Source organism: Chelonoidis abingdonii, chromosome 4, assembly GCF_003597395.2.
Source record: "Chelonoidis abingdonii isolate Lonesome George chromosome 4, CheloAbing_2.0, whole genome shotgun sequence".
NCBI classification, from domain to species: Eukaryota; Metazoa; Chordata; order Testudines; family Testudinidae; genus Chelonoidis; species Chelonoidis abingdonii.
In genome coordinates, this window is record NC_133772.1 from 92,861,073 (window position 1) to 92,881,633 (window position 20,561).

The 20,561-nt window shown below is 46.0% G+C and overlaps 1 protein-coding gene across 2 annotated transcripts in view; it reads right to left on the minus strand.

Moving 5' to 3' along the window:
* The window catches only part of PAK6 (p21 (RAC1) activated kinase 6), a 57,935-nt gene extending 49,041 nt beyond the window's left edge, over positions 1-8,894 (minus strand). For both annotated transcript variants that reach the window (XM_032802545.2, XM_032802540.2), the window contains exon 1: positions 8,709-8,894. The gene's annotated coding sequence lies outside the window, so the exon portion shown is untranslated. The remainder of the gene's footprint in view (positions 1-8,708) is intronic.
* Between the last annotated feature and the right edge of the window lie 11,667 nt (positions 8,895-20,561).

Here is a 20,561-nt window from a genome sequence, read left to right on the forward strand (position 1 = left end):
GTATCATAATTCCTACAGCTGGAGCACAGCTGGGACTGGACAGCCTCCTCTCCCCAAATGCTGATGAGGTCCAGTAGCTCGGCATTGATCCAAGTGGCAGGTCGCCTGGTGCGTGGAGCAGGCATGGGCACCTAGAAAGATGCACTGAGACCACTGCACGCATCACTGAGAAAATAGGAAGGGGACTTTCCATTTTCTGAAGGAATTTACAGAGTGGAGTTGACGGTTGGTCACCTGAGGGCAGGGCAATAGAGTTCAAACTGATGACCAGAGAGGTGAGAATAGGCATTGTTGGACACCTCCTGGAGGCCAGTTGCACCACTGTAACCACCACAGTGTCTATACTGACACTGCAGCGCTGTAGCCCCGGCACAGAAAGCTGTAAGCCTCTTGTCAGGGTAGTTTTTTTAGAGCGCTACAGCTGCCCAGTTTCTGCGCACTAAGTGGCTTGACAGTGTGTACACCTTGGGCTACAGCGCAGAAAGCTGCATTATTGCACAGGAACTTGCCAGTGTAGACAAGGCTTTAGTCGGTTTGAGATCACTCCCCGTATCTCTAAGAGAATACATTTTAATTCAGAAATGTTAGGTTTGCAAAGGATGCATTAGTTGCACTCATCACTTAAAGATTTGTATATACAATTACATTTCAAGGGGCTTTTGTACACATCTTTTGTCTGTTCTGGAAACTGCTACATAAGATCTACGTAAAACCTATGTTCTTTATATGAAGTTTTGGTCCTTGCAGCAAATATTTTCTCCTCCATTGCAACTAAGGAGTTCTCAGTCTCAGCTTGGAGCCCTGAGAATCCCTTTGCTTTCGTTTTACCCTCTCCCTTCCTTTCTTCCTCAACTCCCATCCAAGCAGCCAACTATAAAGTCTAAATCCTGGAATACGGCAGACACTCCAGGGTCCATTACTTTAGCAGAATACTGGTTGTTGCATGGTCAAGTTCTAACCTAAACTGCGCCAAGACAAACAAAAAGACTCTCTGGCACCTTCATGTATTGTCAGATTCCATAGACACAGTATGTGCATATAGGTTATACAGAGTATGTCTGGATGTTGTCCCCAGTTGGTATGGCCAAGAATCGAGTACGCATATTCATGAGCATTGCATTCGGCTGAGCGGGACAAGACTGAATGCACCAATGCTAGTTGTTGATTAGCTATGAGGTTGTTGCAATCACTGTTTAATGCCTTTAGTTGCTCCTTCCCCCAATAGGCAAAGTATTCTTCCTTTGTAGCAATTCTGGACCCTGTTGGCCTACTGTGGGAAGAGAGGCTAGGTACAGGAATTGAACCAGTATCTCCTTCAGGACAATGCAGAGCACTACCACTAATCCCCCTTGGATTCTCTTCAGGTAAATATTTATATTACAAGAACATAATCAGGTTCAGAATAAATCACATTTGAAAACACCTGTGGCAGCACTGAAAATGTCATCAGTGTGAGTTATAAATGGGGACACCTGCAACATGTTCTGCTGATCTAGAATTTCTCATTGTGGCTAATTTGTGGCTAACTAAATACTAATTTAGTTAGGAGAGTGATAAAGTGTTTCACGTAATAAGTACATAACCATTTTTTAAAATTCATGTTAATTTGTATATCCTCAGTAGCACTGAATATTATAAAAATGTATTCACAAAAATTGGTTTAAATTAAAAACATGTATGAGCCTCAGTGGTATTTGTGACACTTTTAAATTTGTTTGTCACTGGCATTCATAACAACTGAGAGATTGTTTTGTTCTGCAGAATGTTCATGGGAAGTGAAAATCTGGCAAATAATCATGGATTACATCCAAGCATTGAGCAAAGATTCCCTCTAGAAATATTTGGGTGGCCATCTTGAAAATTATTTTTGAAATTTGGCAGTACTGATTTTAAAAATGTGTATGTTAAAGTTGGGAAATTTCCCCAGTGACAGTCACAATCCAGATACTTTTCTCAGGCTACCCTGTAAACATAGTCCTAGGGCTAGTTTAGGTATTTTAGGTTCCAAAGTCCCTGTAAAATTAGGCCTTGTCTACACTGCCACTTTACAGTGTTGAAACGTTCTCATTCAGGGGTGTGAAAAAACATCCCCCTGAGCAATGGAAGTTTCAGTGCTGTAAAATGGCAGTGTAGACAGTGCACCAGCGCAGCACTGGTAGCTAGTCCCTTTGTGGGGGTGGGTTTTCTACAGTGCTGGGAGAGAGCTGGTGCCATGACTACACAGCCATGTTAAGGTTGGTAGTGGAGACATACACAGATATATAAAGTAAGGGTATTTAGATTGCCAGTAAAATATACAAAAAGATATTTATCTGTTACTTTAGGGCTCCAATTTTCAAGAGTGGCCTCTAAATTTGTGCACACCAATTTTCCATACCCACTTTTGCATGCACAAGAACTCTGATTTGTGCATGCTAATTACATTTGTGTGCCTAAATTGGGCAATTTACTGTAGCAGTTAAAGCTCAGGAAAGACTGTTCACACAAAGAGGTACTTCCTGCCACTGTCTACTCTGAGGGCATGACCCAAAGTCCATTGAAATCAATGGGAGTATTTCCATTGACACTTCAGTAAGCATTAAAACAGGGATCTCTAGTTTAAGATGGATGGGACAGGGAGGAAATCTGTCTCTATGAGCTCAATGGGACTGTCCATGTGCTTAATATTAAACATGTGCTCATCTTTCCTAGCTCAAGGCCAGGGCCACCATCTTGAAGAATCAGCTCCTAATCAGGTCTCACTGAAGTCAATGGGAAGACCACTACTGATTTTAATGAGCTGGCCCCAGGTAACAAGAAAATAGTACAAGGCTGTTAGGTCTTAAGTGTAGATAATTTGGATACTAAAAATAACTGAACTGCACGTGTAACCTATTGATTAGTGTGTCTGATCCACAGAGGATGCAAGTCTGCTATAGTCCCCAGTTGTTTAGCGCAAAATATAGAGACTTTTTTTTTGTCTGGAGATTCCTTGTTCAACATGTCAGCCAACACACACACACAAACTGAAGGGTTGGGGCCTGGAAAGCAAACTATGCCCACAATGTGGGAGGCTGGGTTGAGCTCCCATCCCCCTTTGAAAAATATGACCTGTTCAACCATTCTTTCTATGCATATGCAATGTTAACTGGATCAAGCACAGATTACAGAGTGGAATTCATTCTCGTTCAACTAATTAAAAAGGCAACAGAGGGTAATAAAAACAAAAAACTGCATATTAGGAGGCACTGTGTATCAGAGAAAGGAAAGTCTGAAAACTAGAAGATTGTCAATAAGACAACACAGATGCTACAGACAGTCTAACTTAGCCAGATTCTGAGGGGAAAAGCTATTAAATCCACAGCAATCAAATTGCCATTATTCGCTTATAAAAAAACTGATGAGTCTCCTGAACCTGCTTTATATTTTTGCTTTCTAGTTTAGAAGATGCTACATTGTCAGAATGAAAACACCTTTATATATATTCGTTGCAGTAGTATCTATAAAGAAACATTTCTGTCTCTAGTGAATTCACCGCAGTGGGGATAACAAATTCCCCACAAGTTCGTTCCTGATTCTTAAAACAGCTTTTAGTTGATCCAAAGAACAAAAAAATCTTTTAAAAAACTCTGACCTATAATGATTTCCTTGAAGGAGCTCCATGCAATTGTGCTTTCCAGATAGCCAGTGTTAGAGTTTCAGATCATTTTTCTGCCATCATAGACCATGAAAGATATTAGGAATTTTTTATTTGAGTTTTTGTATCAAATCTTTTATTTTCCCCTTCCCCTCAATGATTTTGGGGCTTTTTTGATGCTATTAGGGGTGTGGAAAGAAAAACATTAGAGGGGTACTGGCATGCAATTCTAAAGCAAACAACCTGCACAGTCAACAAAAATATACCTGGGTGTCTCTTGCTTGGAGATTTTAGTGATACCTGAACACACATGTATCAGATTCCAGGAGCTAATGCTCACATTGCTTTGATTTTTCACATTGGTGTTGCTTTCTCCTTGATTCTAAGTCACCTGCTGATGTTATTGGAGGATGGCTACTTACAAATATGGCTGTTCGCTCTCCTATGGGGCTCAGTTCTGCAAGGTGCTGATAAGCATTCTGACCTCAAAGCAGCATAGCACCGAAGAAGGTGCTTAGCTTTAAACACATAAGTAGTCCCATTAAAGTCAATGGGATTGAGCCCATGGCCATCATAATATATTTTAAAATGTGACTTTACTGCTAATGAAACTTTCAAGACCGATAGCCCTAGAGACTCAGAACCAGATCCAAGCCAGATTTCAGCCATTTTACAGGGCTCCAGAGGCACAAAACAATCTGAGAGATGGGGAACTCACCCTGAGCATTACTACAACATGGGAAAACCTCAGGGCCGCCATAGTGGCTCCTACACCAGCCCTTCTGGCCTAGGGTGACCAGGGTTCTGGTTTTCAACTGGAACACCCAATTGAAAAGCGATCCTGGTGGCTCCAGTCAGCACCACTGACTGGGCCATTGACTGTCTGGCTGGTGGCACTGCGCAGCTGGACTGGCAGGCTCCCTGAAATTCTCTGCGCAGCTCTCAGGAGGCAGCTGGCATTTCCCCCCCCCCCCAGCTTCTATGCATAGGGGCAGCCAGGGGGCTCTGCCTGCTGCCCCCACCCCAAGAGCCACCCCTGCAGCTCCCATTGGCCAGGAATCTCAGCCAATGGGAGCTGCGGGAGTGATGCCTGCAGACAAGGCAGCGCGCAGACCTTCCTGGCTATCCCTCTGCATAGGAGCTGGAGGAGGGTCAAGCCGCTGCTTCCAGGAGCAGCCTGAGTTAAGAGCCTCCCAGAGCCTGCACCCCTCATCCTCTCCTGGGCCCAAACCCCCTGCCCCAGCCCTGATTCCCCCCTGCTGCCCTCCAAACCCCTTAAGTCCCAGCCTAGAGCACCCGCCTACACCCCAAATCTCTCATCCTCAGTCTGGAGTACCCTCCTATACTCCAAATCCCTCATTCCCAGCCCCACCTCATAGCCCATACCCTCAGCCACAGCCCTCACCTTTCTCCTCCCACACACGTACTCAAACCTGTGCCCCAGCCCAGAGCCCCTCCTGCACCCTGAACCCTCCCATTTCTGGCCTCACCCCGGAACCCACACCCCCAGCCCAGAGCCCATACCTTCTCCCACACCCCAAACCCCTACCTCAGTCCAGAGCCCTCTCCTACATCCCAAACCCCTAATTTCTGGCCCTACCCCAGAGCCCAAACCCGCAGCTGAAGCCCTCACGCACTCCTGCATCCCAATCCAGTGCCTCAGCCTGGAGCCCCATCCCACACTCTGAACGCCTCATTTCTGGTCCCACCCCAGAGTCCACATCCCCAGTCAGAGCTCTCACACCAGCCTCCTGATCCAGCCCAGTGAAAATGAGCGAGTGAGTGAGGGTGAGGAGTACGAGCGACTGAGGCGGGGGGATGGAGTGAGCAGGGGTGGGACCTCAGCCAAGGGGCAGGGCATGGGTGTTGGGTTTTGTGTGAGTAGAAAGTTGGCAACCCTCTTCTGGCCCCCAGCATAAAGGGTGTGCCTGAGAGAAAGGGGATGTGGCATAGTGTCTCTACAGGCAAGCTGTTGGCATTGCCCAGCACAAAATAGGGCATGATGGTGGTGATTTATTATTTGTATTACTGTTGTACCCAGAGGCCCTGGTGAGGATCCAGCACACCATAGAGAGGATGAAGGAGGGGAGGCAAGAGTAACAACAGGAGCACAGGGAACAGGCATAAACCAACTGTGGGAATAATTTGCAGATTTTGAGGTTATGTTTATACATTTTACACACACACACACACACACACACACACACACACACACACACACACTTAATGAAACTCTGCCACCCATCCGTTTGTGGGCATCATGGTTGAGGTGGGTTTGAGACTGAACTTGAAGAAGGGCAGAGCAGCTCTGAAACTGCCCTGCTTTATGCCAGGGAACAGCCTGGTGGTCCCAGGCTCAGTAGGTTGCAGGGAGGAGGGAAAGGTAGTATAGAAGTGGCTTAATGCCCCTACACATCCCAAGTTGCACCATGCACAACCCAGGACATGGACTTGAAATCATCTTTATTTTATCCACAGAACATGTGCAGATTGAACAATAGAAGTGCAAGCTTCTCCGCAGTGCTCCACTAATACATCATACTTCTGGGACAACAGGACAACTGCTAGGGCAAGGGAGGAGCTCAGTCCCCATGGCCCATTCAGTCTTTGGCTTCTCTTCTGAGACTGCTAAGTAGGGTGCCATTTCTGGCAGTGGTTTCAGTGATCCAAACAACTGTTTACAAGGAAATGATCTGGGGTCACCAAAGAGTCGTGAGATGTAACACATTTCAATCCCATTTTTGCCCTGGACCATGTTTGAAATTAGCCGTGAAAAGCTCTGTCCCATTTCTATTCCTCTGAGCCACTGCGCACATACCCCTTTTATTACATTTGTGTAATTGTGTCTCTGATGTTCACTTGAGAGGTATTTCTCAAGTCCTGTTATTATTTACTTTAACTACTGGACTGCCTCATTTTTCGTAGTAGTTTTAATTGAGAAGGATGATCAGTATTTAATTAAAGGACACTTTTCCAAGTTTACCACAATTTATATTCCCTAGAAATAGTATTCTTTCCTTCTAATTACTCTAGCTCTTTAAAGACCTGCAAAAGGCCTAAAATAAAAGCTGGCACCAAAAACAAAAATGTAGAGAGAATTTTGTCAAATAAGGGAAATCTCGCATGGAACATAATGCTGGTGCTGGAAATTAATTATACAGATTTCCAGTAGGTTTAAAATATGTCAAGTAATAGAGTAAGTGATGGTATCTACCTTCTATACTGTCCCTCTGACTGACTGCAGTTGTCAGTGCTCCCCTGCCTTCTTGCCACGAGTATGCTCCTGATGGGTCCATCTGCAAAATATTCTATTATAAAGGAAATAAAAAGATTACTGGGGCAGAAATCATGTAGGTGTTCCAAGCACACCCAACAAGGAAATACCCTGAACATCTCTGCTTTTCTGAAATCTCAGCTGCCTTATGTCATCATTCTGCCCTGGCTTATTTCTAACCAGTCTTCAAGTGAATAGGATACTTGGAAGCGGCCCTGGATTAATGCTTAAGAGTATTCATTCAATCTCCCCCAAACAGACTCTTCCTGACACTAAGGTTGGCAGTAATTACTATGTCTTAACTATGGGCACACAGTGGAATCAAACTGGCAAGCAACAGCATCCAAACAGACATCAGGCTCCCTACCAGAAAGCTGGGCACAAGATCCCTTCCCTGGGCAATCTCACCCAACGGCCTCACGCCGCCATACACAACATGACTGTGCACAGAACCTTGTCTCGGGGCAGTATTCCCTCCCTCACCACACACAAGCTGGGGAAAAAGAAGTGGCAAAGAAGAAAGACTCTGATATTACCCCAGAGAAAGAAGACTACAAAGCTGTCTCTCAGGATGTCCTTTTTTAGCCTGTTTCATCCATCTGAACTCTAGCTACTGTAATTGCCAATTATACTAACTTCTTTGGATCCAAACTGTTTTTGCTCATAAGAGTACATTTTCCTTACTGTGTCCAAGAGCAAAATTGGATCTGTTTGCAGATATTTGTGTGTGCAGAGATCAAATCCACAGACAGAAAAAACAGAATGCTCCTGCACTTCGCTCTGTTTCCAGGCTCAGTGAGTGTATTCCATAATGGCCCTGGCACCTTGAAAAAGTGCAGCAGAGCATGTCGTCTCATCCAGGATTATAATTTATGAAAAGGCAGCAATCAACCACATCCCACAGCATACATTTCCCAGCCTGTCTTCTGTTGTAGGAGAGCTTTCAGCTTTTAGGTTTTTTTTCTTTTGGTTGTGAAATACTTTTCCTAAAAGCATATTTTGTATTTTAGAGGTAAAGTACCATTACTTACTAGTTCTTCTTTGAGAGTTATCTCTGTGCATTCAAAACCTATTTTTTTCCATATTGAAATGAGGATATGGGATATTAAAACAGACTGTCCCCTCAAAAGCCCCCCTGCTGCTGGGACTGAGAGATCTCTAGGGTTTACTGGCCCCTCCACAAACAGTTGTCAGCACAGCTAAAAGCTAAGTCAGGTGTAATTCAGATGCGTGCTTTACAAATATGTATTCTCAAGATCTTCATTTCATCACATTATAGTCTCAAATTAAGAATCTTATGTTATGAGCATCACAAAAATCTTTTAGACATATGCTCCCAGGGTAGGGACCATCTTCATTCTGCAGAGCACCAAGCACCCTGCCAGTGTTTAAAAAACACAAAATACAATTAATAAACAAAAATTATGAGCTGGTCTCTGTTTGCTGAATTTCATTTTCTCTCTGAATCCTACCATGCCATCACCCTAGTATCTAAATCCTGGTACCGAGCATTTGAATTAGCAGTGTAGTTAGCCAGTATTGTTCACCGTTTGCCCAGGCTGAAGGGACGCTCTAGGGTTAAAAGTCTTTCCCTGTTTGTGGCTTCAGGCCAAAGAAGATGGTTTCTATTGGTTGATTTAAATTTCCAGCCTGAAAAGGGAGTGTCAGACAAGGGCTCAAATCTCTCTCAGTATTATGATCTTCTAACCTCCCCAGGCTTTCAAATCATCTCATCACACCCAGTTTCATATGTGGGGGAAGCTCATGCTGGACCCTCTTGCCCACTTCCTCCTATAGCAGCACCCAAAGGGGTCTTACCTTGAGAAGATCTGTGAGAAGTCTCTTTTCTGGATTGACTTTGGCCACTGCTTCTCTCTGACTGCAGGCTGCTGCTTGTCTTAGATTAGGGAAACATCCCTCGCTTCAGGCAAAAATTCTCAGCAATTTCATCTCAAAGCTTCTTCAGAAAGATCCTGGTTCAGTGTCTCACACACACGCTAACACACATCATCCTTGCAGCTGCTTACTCACCAGCACTAGCCTGATGCCAGCTGCTGTGGAGGAGTATATGAAAGTACCAGACGCCCCCTCTCCCTGGCAATAAGCAGAGGTGTTTGAAGTATATAAGGAAGTTATAAAGTCCCCACATTGGAGCATGGATGATATCACAGTGACAAATTCCATTAAAGTCTTGCAGCTAAAACTGATTGGATCCCATTGTAGATGTGTGCTCCTCTTAAGGTTTGTATTACAATGAGTAGACATTTTCTGGGACTCCCTTATATTATGTGCTGATTCTGTGATCTCAGAAGAGAGGATGGGAGTAGCGGCTGGGTGACATTTTGTGTATCAGAAGGAGAATATTTTAATCAAGATTCACGGATATAAAGATTATTCACACATCTCCATTCAGCTAAGCCTTGAAATCAGAGATGGCTGGCTTCTGCTCCACTCCAAGTGGAGGAGGGTTAATTGGTGGAACATGACCTCACACTTCTAGAATATGTGATTATAGAATCCATTGCCTTGCATATTGGAAAAGTGGAGAACGTGAGCACTCGTAGCTTGCTCTTCTGAAACAGAGAATGGGGCTCCATTACCCTCCTTGGGCAGATGGTGGGTTTCTTTTCATTTCACTAAATGCTCCTGGGTTCTTATTTCCAGGGAAAGACATCATGGACATCAGCTCTTGTGTAACTGTTCTGCATCTGACCCCAGCAATTTTTAAAATCAGACACGCAATATGGAGTTGACATTTCAGGAAGTTGAATTTCAGCAATGAAGCTTGGAATGTCACAAACCTGCAATATAAGGAAGGGATACTTTCCCAGGGTCTTAGACACCATGGCCCAGATCCTCCACTGATGTAAAGCAGAACAGCTCCATTGAAGTAACTGGGGAGATATTAATTTGCACCAACCTGTAGATCTGCTTTCACATTTCAGTTGAAGCCACTACAATCCCGCTATAGGAGGCCCAGTTCAAACCCAACACAATCCAATTCTCTAAACAAGGCTCCAGGTAGAACAACTTCTACTTAGAGCAATTACTCTAACAATCAAGGTAAAACCAGTAGACCTGTGACTGGGGCAATCACATATTTTCCACAGGTAGGTTTACAAAGAAACCTTTCAGTTCTGTTATGTGTCAGACATATTAGTTCTTCCTGGACAAAACTCAAAGCAAAAACTATTTTTAATAAAAATGTTGCTGCCAAGAGAAAGACTATGATTAATTTTCTTGACATTAAGGTTTGGTTTTATTTCCTCACCTGTATAACCACAAGCTCATATTTTCAGGAACATGAGGGAACAATAAAGCTTGCTGCTAATTCTGTCTCACTGGGGTCTGGGGAAAAAATATAAGCTGCGGGCCAAAAGGTAAGAACAAACAACAACTAAAGAGAGAGAAAGAGAAAATAACTCAGGAGTGAGTCAGTCTGGATCCTGCTGCTTAGTCACCTGTAGTGTTTTTCTCCAGGCCACTGGAGATAGAAAAATAAGATGTCCACCCACCTGCTTCTTTTGACAGGGATAGTTATAAAAGGAAGAGTGACTGGGCAAGCAGAGTTCTAAAATGCACCCACAGATGCAAGCTTCCCAGAGGATTAGAGCTGAGAGAAGCCCATTTTCTCCCATCCACATCCCCTCCTGCCGCCCCCTGTTCTGTTTTATTTTCAATTAGAACATCCTGAATCAACCTGTTCATTTAGAGCTTTAAGTTTCTCAAATAGTGCCTGGAAATTTTGACATCGTATGGAGTTGCCATGGAGAAGGAGGGTGATGTCAGTGACACAAAAAGCACTAAATTTACAAATACGACAGGAACAGAGCTATTTATAAAGATCTGCTTTTTTCCCCTTCTGTGCGGGAGTGGAGGAGGAAGGGCAGGCAGCAGTTCCATTCTACATGTTCCTGTCAGCAAATCTCAGAAATGAATTTTCTCATCAAAAAAATGCTCCAAGTCCCTGAAACTGCTGAAGGCTGTCAGATTTCGGACTTCACTCATTCTACATTGCTGGATTTAGCTTCCCAGCTCACATCTGCTTTCACGTCCTAAATAGAGGTCAGATCGTATTTTATATTTATCCAGTATTTTTCACCTAAAAGATCCATACAGCACCACTAAAATGTAGCCACCTCTGAGCGAGGGGCAAGAGCTAAATAGCGCACTGCATGTTACACAACAGTGAAGAGAAAGGAAATTTCTGAGAAGGCCACTAGGGTAAACATCTTCTCTTATCCAAAAGCGTCACGGGATCTTTATAATCTTTTCATTTATAAAGCAATTCTCCACCCTAACCTATTTGTGTGAGGTACTATCCAATATTTATATAAACCAATAGCAAATTAAAACAATATTTAAAAAATAGAGAGAGAGGATCCAAATACCAGGATGCCAGGGAGAAAAGGATGGGAGGGTAATACATTTGGGGCATGATGGAGTTCATTTTAAAGGACGCTGAGGTGCGTGGGAAGGTATAAGAGATAATTTGAAAACAGGAAAATGGAAGGAGGGGCTAAGACAGATGTCAAGGGGCTGAGATTTATATACCTCAGGCTTACAACAAAAGTGCAATCGCCTGCCAGCTGCATATGTAACATGATGGTGGGATCTCTAAAAGTTGGGCATTGTCTGAGCAAGGATACTGACCAGGATATCAAGATCTTAAATTTAGCCTTGAATAATATGCACTCAAAGCAGATTGGAGCTTTGATTTTAAGGTCTCAAAGTTGTAGTGGGGAAACACTGCATGGAACTTAATAATGAATACAACAGTAACATTCAAACTCATGCAGACAGAAAAGTTAATGCTAGAGAATCTCTCTGCATCTCCACCCCTCCAGACCAATGATCAAAATCCTGAACACCTAAATTTACATGAGAAAATTCTTCCATATGTATATATAATCATACTTACTTTTTCACTCACACACACACACCCCTCCACCTCTTTGGTGGGGGGAGGAGGAGGAGGTGACAGTCCCATCCCAACTTAGGGATACAATTCAACCTCCCAAAGAAAAAAAGCACTTGATCTAATGAGCAGGTGCTCTCCATTAAATGTCAATCTAAATTAAGTGTTTCCAGTTGTTCAGTGATTTGTTCCATTATGTAACATTTATACACAGGGAATGGATGAATTTTAGAAGTCAATTCCAATAAATGAATGAAATCAACTTAATTTCAGGGCCCTGGGATAAAGTGTACAAAACTGGGGTGGCCTGGCCTGAAGGTCATTCATATACCTTTAGTCACAAAAAAAAGCCATGCTCCAATACCAACACAAGAAAAAGGTGCTACAGAAGGTAACAGAACTTTAAACCTTGGAATTTCTTCTCTGGATATTAAGTAACATCACAAGCAAAACACATGGCTGGTTGTGAAATGTCACTGAATGTGCTGCACATGCAGGACTGGCTCCAGGCCACAGCACGCCAAGCGGATGCTTAGGGCGGCACGCCGCAGGGGGTGCTCTGCCGGTTGCTGGGAGGGCGGCAGGCAGCTGCAGTGGAGCTGCCGCAGACACGCCTGCGGCAGCTCCACCAGAGCCACGGGACCAGCTGACCATCCGCAGAAACGCCTGCGGGAGGTCCACCGGAGCCGCGGGACCAGCAAGCGGCAGAGCGCCCCCTGCGGCGTGCCGCCGTGCTTGGGGCGGCGAAATTGCTAGAGCCGGCCCTGTGCACATGGTAATTGTTCAGTGGTTCTGTAGTGTTAGGAGCCGCAGAAACCAAGTGTCCAGAGGAGGACTAGAAAATGAGCATATACTTATCGCTTTTTATCCACAGAGGTTGAAGCACTTCACAAAGGTGGGTAAGCATGATTATTCCAGTTTCACATGTAAGAAAACCAAGAGATTTAATGACTTGTCCAATGCCGCCCAGAGACAAAGTTGGTAAAAGAACCAAGGTTTCCCAATTCCTCATCCAATACCCTATCCATTGGACTATGTTGCCTGCCAATAATAAGAGTTTAACTCAACTGCATGTGCTGCAGACATTATGTGGGCTTGTCCGAAACACTCCACTTGCCACAACTCTGATATCCAATGAGAGCTCTTACAACCAATGAAACATCAAGGTGATTCTGGGTGAACATTTTCCCAACTCTTGTTGCCTGATCATATGAAGAGGATATGACACGGCTTCTAGCTACTTCTTAAAGTTGATTTTTTCAAATTAAAATTTCGTGTGTGTCATTTATACCACAGGTTCAATCCAGAGAAATCCCCGCCCCTAAGAGCTTACAATGGAAGTGTGTCTGGAATGTACCCTAGTATTGTCTGTTGCATAGTAGTCTGTCTGTGCTTCAGGTAACAGGTTTATTCCTTTACTAAAAAAAGAGCATGGCCCTTTATCTCAAGCACTGTTGGACTAATACAAAGCAGCCAAAACGGAGTATGTTCTAGACACAAAGCAAGTGTAAGCTCTTAGGGCAGGGCTTTGCCTTCCTTTGTTTGGAAACCACCTGCAGTAGTATTCACAATGTGCTATCTAAATAATGAATAGATTATAAGAATAAAAGATACATGCTATACGAACAATGGACTAGATTTTTCGTTTTGGCACAGCTCTAAGTGAGGGATGGCACATAAGCTGCACCACCCCAGGAAGCATTGTGACTCAGATATGTACCTTTGAGTCCAGATCCTTTTTGTTCTAGGCTAGCAGAAGGTAATAATTTGCTGCTAACCTGTTCCAGCAGCGGATTACGATACCCCTCTGTATCAGCTCAGAAGTGGTGGGTGGAGCCAAGGCACTGCAAGTTACAACCTATTCCAATATTCAGATCAAAACTTAAAGCCAACTACACACTGAGTGCTCAAGGACAGGTATGGAAGCTAAAACAAGGTCACAGAAAAACATGCAAGACCCTTTTAGCCGTGGAAGAAGGTTCATGGTGTTTTAAAGGTTGCAAAACACCATTTCTTCCAGTGGAATATGACAGCTCTTATGACCAGTTCATAATATTATTCAGAGATCCAGTTATATTTGAGACTATGGAAGCATACAGAAAGAGGAAGTTCCTTCTCTTCTTGCAACTGAATGAATGAGAAGGGATGGCTTGTTCCTTGGAAGGTAGTAGTATGGAGAAAGAAAAGCCATAGAAAGTTAATTGGCTTCAGGTTTAACCCAGTTATAACAGGGATAATCAGAGCAGCACTGCTCTGTGCTGATGCTACAAAGCACTAAGGGTACCGCTGCTCATACAATGGCCTGGGGCTATGGGGTTCTGTGACTAGAGAGGTCAGTGTGGGGCACTGTGGGATAGCTGCTGGAAGACAGTTAGGGCACCATAACTAACAGCGTCTACACTCACACTGCATCAACCTAAATACATTAACCATGACGTTACTATGTGGGAACAGCGGGGTGGTTACAGCATTGGGAGACCAATTTGAGTGTTGGCACCTACACAGCTAGGTTGATGTAAGCTGCCTTGTGTTGACCTAATTGTACAGTGTAGGCCAGATCTTAGTGTTGTTACATAGAGTGCTACACACCAAACACTGGAACTTAGCCCGAAGCCAGTTAGGCATATTTATTATTTGGGAAATCAGCTGCAGTGCTGAGCATAGGTTTAGAATCTTTAGATAGTTGCACAGGCAGGGACAGAAGAGCATTGTATAGGAAGTGAAGCCCCTGCCCCATTTTAAAGTTTTCATAATTTTATAAACTAAAGAAACAATTTGATTTAGGTCCTATGGTTAGATTTTTTTTTTTGGTAATTTTTTAAATAGAATATATTCATAGCAGGGTTTTTTTAAAATGTCAGTGAAAATGTTTTATCGTACCCACACCATGATAGTATAATGAACCAAAACAGAGCAGCGCTAATGCATGAGAACTGGAGGTTACTTACTTGTAACCAGAGTGCTTCGAGATGGGCTCTGCAGCCTAGGCAGCGGAACATTCTTGTAGCAGTGCTTGTTAGAGTGCTCATGCACCCCTCCTGCTCCTTCCTTTGGCATTAGAAACATAGATAGCTGGGTTTGTGATGACCAGGAGAACTGTATGGTGACTTGCCTGCCTGGTGTGAAGGTTGCGGATCTCTCAAGGCCTCTAGACAGACTTATGTGTTGTGCTGGGGAGGAGCCGGTGGTGGTGGTAGATATAGGTACCAATGACATAGAGAAGGATAGGAGAGAGGTCCTGGAAGCCAAATTTAGGCTGCTAGGGAAGCGCCGATACAATCTGAGGGCCAGCTTTATGGACCTTGGCAGGAAAATCTACTCTGCGGGAAGCTCAGCTCAGGGTCCGAATCACAGGCCTCCTGATCGTTATATTCAACACTTGGGAGCAGTGGAAAATTTGCAGAGCTCATCCGCAGGATCCTGGCAAGAGTTTCCAGCTATCTGAGAGGGGAAAAGTTGCGCGGACCTCCCTTCAGCGCTCGTTGGACGCCAGCGACTTGGCGCTAGAACTCTTGCCTCAGGGTAGCTATGACGTATTTCGTCGGCTGCAAGCGTCCGTCTGCCACACTGAGCTGCAGTACACAATACAGACCTACCCTCTTGACTGTAGGTCTTTCTCCCAGCAGACAGACCCTCGCTCGAGTCTGAAAGACAATGCGTGATGTATGCGTTCGCTGGGAATGCAGACGCCGCAGACTCAGAGACGGTCTTCTGTTCCCAGCCCAACGTCTACCCCCACTCGACTAGACAGGACTTCTCCAGAGAGAGCCGGACCTTTCGTAGACGTCGTTGTCCTCAAGGGGTAAACTCGGTCCCACCAAACCACCGGCGGACCGAAACTACTTTGGTGCCTCGAGAGCACCGTCCCAATTCCTCCCAATCCGCTCAGTTCGCCAACACCTCGCTGTTCTTCCTCTGGTCCAGCTAACATCAGACCGCTAGGTTCTCAGCACGTGGATGTGGTCCGTTTCAGTTTTTTCGACCGCTTCCACCCTCCCTCCTCGTCCTCTTCAGGACCCCCTCTCACGAGCAACTCTCCTACAAGGAGTTTCGAAGCCTCGCGTTGGGAGCCATAGGAGGTTCCAGAGACATAGAGCAGAGGGTTCTATTTCAGATACTTCCTATTCCCAGGCAAGAAGCGTCTTGCCATCCTGGATACAGCTCTGCAAGTACATCAAGAAGCTCAAGTTCCGCATGGTGCCTGGGCACCATACTCCTTCTCTCGATCCGAGATTGGTACGTGTCTCGACATGAGGACGCATATTTCATCTCACGATTACCACCGCAGGAGGTTCTTCGCTTTGTGTGAATCGTGTCACATATCAATTTGCGGTTCTTCCTTCGGCCTTCTCGGCCTCGTTTTTCGAGGATTTAATATATGTATCGTAGTCGCCGCCTACTCGTCTTGTCGCATTCATGCTTCCATACCTCGACGACTGGCTGATTCGAGGCTTCGAGCCACGTGACTGCGCATGTAGACTTCATCAAAGATCTGTTCTCCCGTCTAGGTTTAATCATCAATCTAGACAAATCCATCCTGCATCCTACGCAGAAAATAGATTCTGGCGCTGCGGATTCCAATCGAGCAACAGCCAGCTGCCTCCTCAGAGGTTCCGATCTATAGTTTCTCTCGTTCAGGGGCTCCAAGCTCCCCACAACATCTGTCCACACGCCGCCGCTCTCCTCGGTCACATGGCTTGTGCACTTTCGTGACACAAGCACTGAGACTACAATGCGCCTCTGCAAGTCTGGCTCGCCTCGGTCTATCGGCCACGCAGGGAGCCTGGAATGATAATCACAAATCCGTTGCACGTGCTGGGATCCTCAACTGGTGGTTGGACCCGCCCTGGTGTGTGCCGGTCGACTGTTCATCACCTCAACCCTCGCTTCCTAGCAACGACGCTTTCTCTCTGGATGCGCGCACACCTGGGCCATCTGCTACCCAGGTCTTGGTCCTTGCTGGAATCCAGCTCCACATCAATGTCGCGAGTCAGGCGGTCGGTTGGCGTGTCAGGCTTTCACCAACAGCTACAGGGCGTTGTGTTGCCATTTTCACGGACAACAACGCATGTTTACATAAACAAACAAGAGAACACGATCTTCTCTCTTTGCCAAGAGCAATGCAACTGTGGGACTTTTGTATAGCCCAGTCATAGACTTAATAGCTTCCTTCTCCGGGGTCCGGACACCTACGGACGCCTGAGCAGTGTTCCTGACACACGAATGGTTCATCCGTCCAGACATCCTGCTTCTTTTTCGGAGTGGGACTATTTCGAGAGTATGACATTCGCCTCCAAGGCGACTGGAGAGGTAGGTGTTCTGCTCCTGCGGTCGCTCTCGGTCTCTATCGGGCTTTCCTTATTCCGGAGCGTCTCCTTTATGCCTTCCACTCTTTCCCTTACCACAGGGTCCTTCTCAAGCTATGCAGGGACAAGCCAAGCTGATCCTGATCTCGGCAGCCGAGACAGCATTGGTCTCCATGCTGTTCGACTGTCCTAGTGACTCCGATACCACTGGCCTCTACCGGACTTATACGCGGATTCGGCAGCTTCAGCACCGACTCCGTCCTGCACTGACGGCGTGGCTTCTGTGGTTAAACGAGTCGGCGCACGTGCTCCAGCCAGTCGAGTCTTTTGGTGTAGAAACCCCTACACGGCAACTATTCTGCTAAATGGAAGCGGTTCTCTATGGTGGACGCAGCGTTCCTGTTCACGCCGTCCGTCTCTTGTTGTCCTGGACTATTTGTTGTATTCTCAAGGGCCAAGGCTAGCCCTCTCTTCAGTTAGGTTCATCTGGCCGCAATCTCCACTTCCTCCTGTGAGAGTCCGGCACTTTCCCTTTCTACCCAATAGGTTCCGATTCTAAGGATTGAGAGACTCTCCCTCGTAGCCTCCTTCCCCTACATGGGATCTCAACCTGATGCTGTTAGACTCATCGCCCCTTTGACATGACCGCTCATTGGCTCTACTGTCATGGAAGCGACCTTCCTGGTAGCTGTCACTCGGCAGACGGGGACTGCAGCTCGTGCGTGGTATAGACCACCTACACTCTTTCACAAAAAGGTGCAGCTACGCACACCAAGCTTCTTCCGATGGTCTCTGCCTTTTATACACAGAATTTATCTCGGTCTTCTTCGCTGAGCCTCCGCACCCCGGGCCGCAGCTACAACACTGGATGTCCCAGGCTTTACATTCTACCGAGACTAATCTCAGAACACTCGCCCAGTTTATCAGCGTGCGGAGCGTATGAAAGGTCTCCTGTAATTCCAGCGATTCATCATGGGTGAGTCCGTATCGACGTGCATGATTAGCTCACATCCCATTGACGGCTCACCGCCATTTTACTCGGCTAAAGCCTCGTCTGACCGCTTTCTGGACAGTCCCCGTCCAGACTTGCGGCGGCTACCGGTCGTCCGTGCTACCTTTACATGCACTACGCGCTGTTGGCAATTAGAGACGATGGCCTCGCTCAGCGTCTACTTTCACACGCTCACTCCGACCCCACCGCTCGTGTAAGGCTTCGGGATCACCTACTGGAATGGATATGCTGCAAGCACTCGAAGAAGAAGCGTACTACTTTAACTGTTGTTCTTTCGAGATGTGTTGCTCATATCTCCACACCACCCTCCTTCCCCACTGTCGGGTAGCCGGCAGAAGGACGAGAGCGGTCGGCGCCGGCAGGGGTATATATCAGCGCACTCTACGGCGCCACTCAGGGGGGCACCTGCCGCCACGGTGTTGCTAGAGTAGTCTTCACGGTGCACGCGGAAGCGCGCACACCTACTGGATATGATATGAGAAACACATATCGAAGAACACAGTTACAAAGGGTGGACGTCGTTTTTCCTAAGATCTGGCATCTGGATCAGATGCTCAATTGATGTAGGCAGTACTCCATCCTCCTCGTTGGACTCTGAGTTCCACATCCAGTCCTGGGTACTGCTTGCAAACATCTCGGATTAGATACTGCAGAATACTTGAAGAAAGCTAGAGGTTGCTTATTGTAACCAGAGTTCTTTAAGATGAGTCTGCTTTCCACTCCACAGGATGAGCTGTGCCTGAGATCTGTGTTGAATTATGGAAGTGTGAAAGAATGTCCGGATGTAGGTCTCATATTTGCATAGGCGCAGCGCAAGGAGCCAGCAAGGGCCGAGGAATGGTTTTTGGAATTCTGGATCCCAATTCTTCATGTTGGTAGGTAGATAAGGTTTGCACCTGTTGTGTGAAAAGAACTACGGGACTGCTTGTGACAGATAGTTCTCATATAATTAAGGACACTTGCTGCACAGGGACTGGGTTCGAAACCAGTGAATGAGAAGGGTTGGGGACAGATTTGGCCGGTGGATGCGTCTCCTTGTGAGCAGACCAGTTCCACCCCTTCTCCACTGTGGAATGTCAGAGTTGATGTTTTATCTTAAGACTGATACGTTCTTCAGGAATCACTTGTGGTAATGGTGCATTAGTCACGGGCGCTCCACCTTCTATGTCTGAATCACACAGAGCTGATCACAAAAAGCAAATACTGAGCTGGGACCTGAGTGCTGTGCTAACTAGTGGGGGAGCTGAGCTATACTGTGGAAACAAGCAGTGTGGAGTGAGCAGTTTGGGGGATGGCTGGAGCGGCCATTGGGACAGTGTGGCAGAGTGGTGCGAGCAGAGTGAGCTGTGGGATGGTGGAGCGCCACGACGAGCAGAGCTGAGCAGTTTGCGGACAACGGAGCGCTCATGAGGCAGCTGTGGAGCGAGCGTTGTGAGGACGGCCGGGGAGCAGAATGGACGCTGGTAAGCGAGCAGTTCGTGGAGAAGCGCGAAGCAGACCCACAGGAGGCGAGGCAGTTGCCGGACCCGTAAGTTCCTTTCACCCGGCTGGGGGATGCTCTACAGAAGACTCTTGAATTCGGAGTGTCATTGCAGAGACTTTTTGGTTGTTGGCTCTTGAGTGATTGGACTTTAGACCCTGAAGGAAAGGACGTTGACAATGTACTTGGGGTCGTTATGGTTGTGTTATACTCTGTTTGTGGTGTTTCTCCAATGGAATGCCGCATTGATCCTTCTTTATTAAAGGTTTTTCTACACTCAGACTCCATGCTTGCGGGAGGGATATTGCTCCTAGGCGCAGGGGGGTTGGTATGTAAGTGTCCCAGGTCACTGGGTGGGGCTCGAGCGGTTATGCATGTGTTATTGAACGCGAACCCGGCAGTCTGACCTGGCTTTGCTGCACTCAGAGGGCAGAAGGTTAAATTTTGGTATTCAGCATTCTCTAAAATCCTGACTCTGGAAGTGGTGAAAGGAACTGAAGTTAGGAATGATAGCACTCTTATAGCTTGCTGCAGGGCATCAGGAACACCAAAGAACATAGAATGCCATAGGGTCAGACAGAGTCCATTAGCCAGTATCTGGCTACCTCGTGGCCAATGCCAGATGCCGCAGGAGTGAACTAACAGGCTGAGCATGTCTCTTTCTGCCATCCCATCTCATCTTGAAAAACAGGCTAGGGCCCATCTTAACCCTCCTGGCTATTAGCATTTATGGACTTACCACCATTGATTATCAGTTCTCTTTACGTGTTTAGTCTGCTTTCAGCTCCTCGTAAGAGTCACAGTTGTGCTCGCTGATGAAAGGAACTTCCTTTGTTTGTTTTAACTGTGCCATTAATTTCATTTGGACCCTAGTTCTTTATTTGTGAATAAAGATAACTTTTTTTATCCCTTCTCCACATCCTCATGATTTTATATACCTCTTCATTCCCCCTAG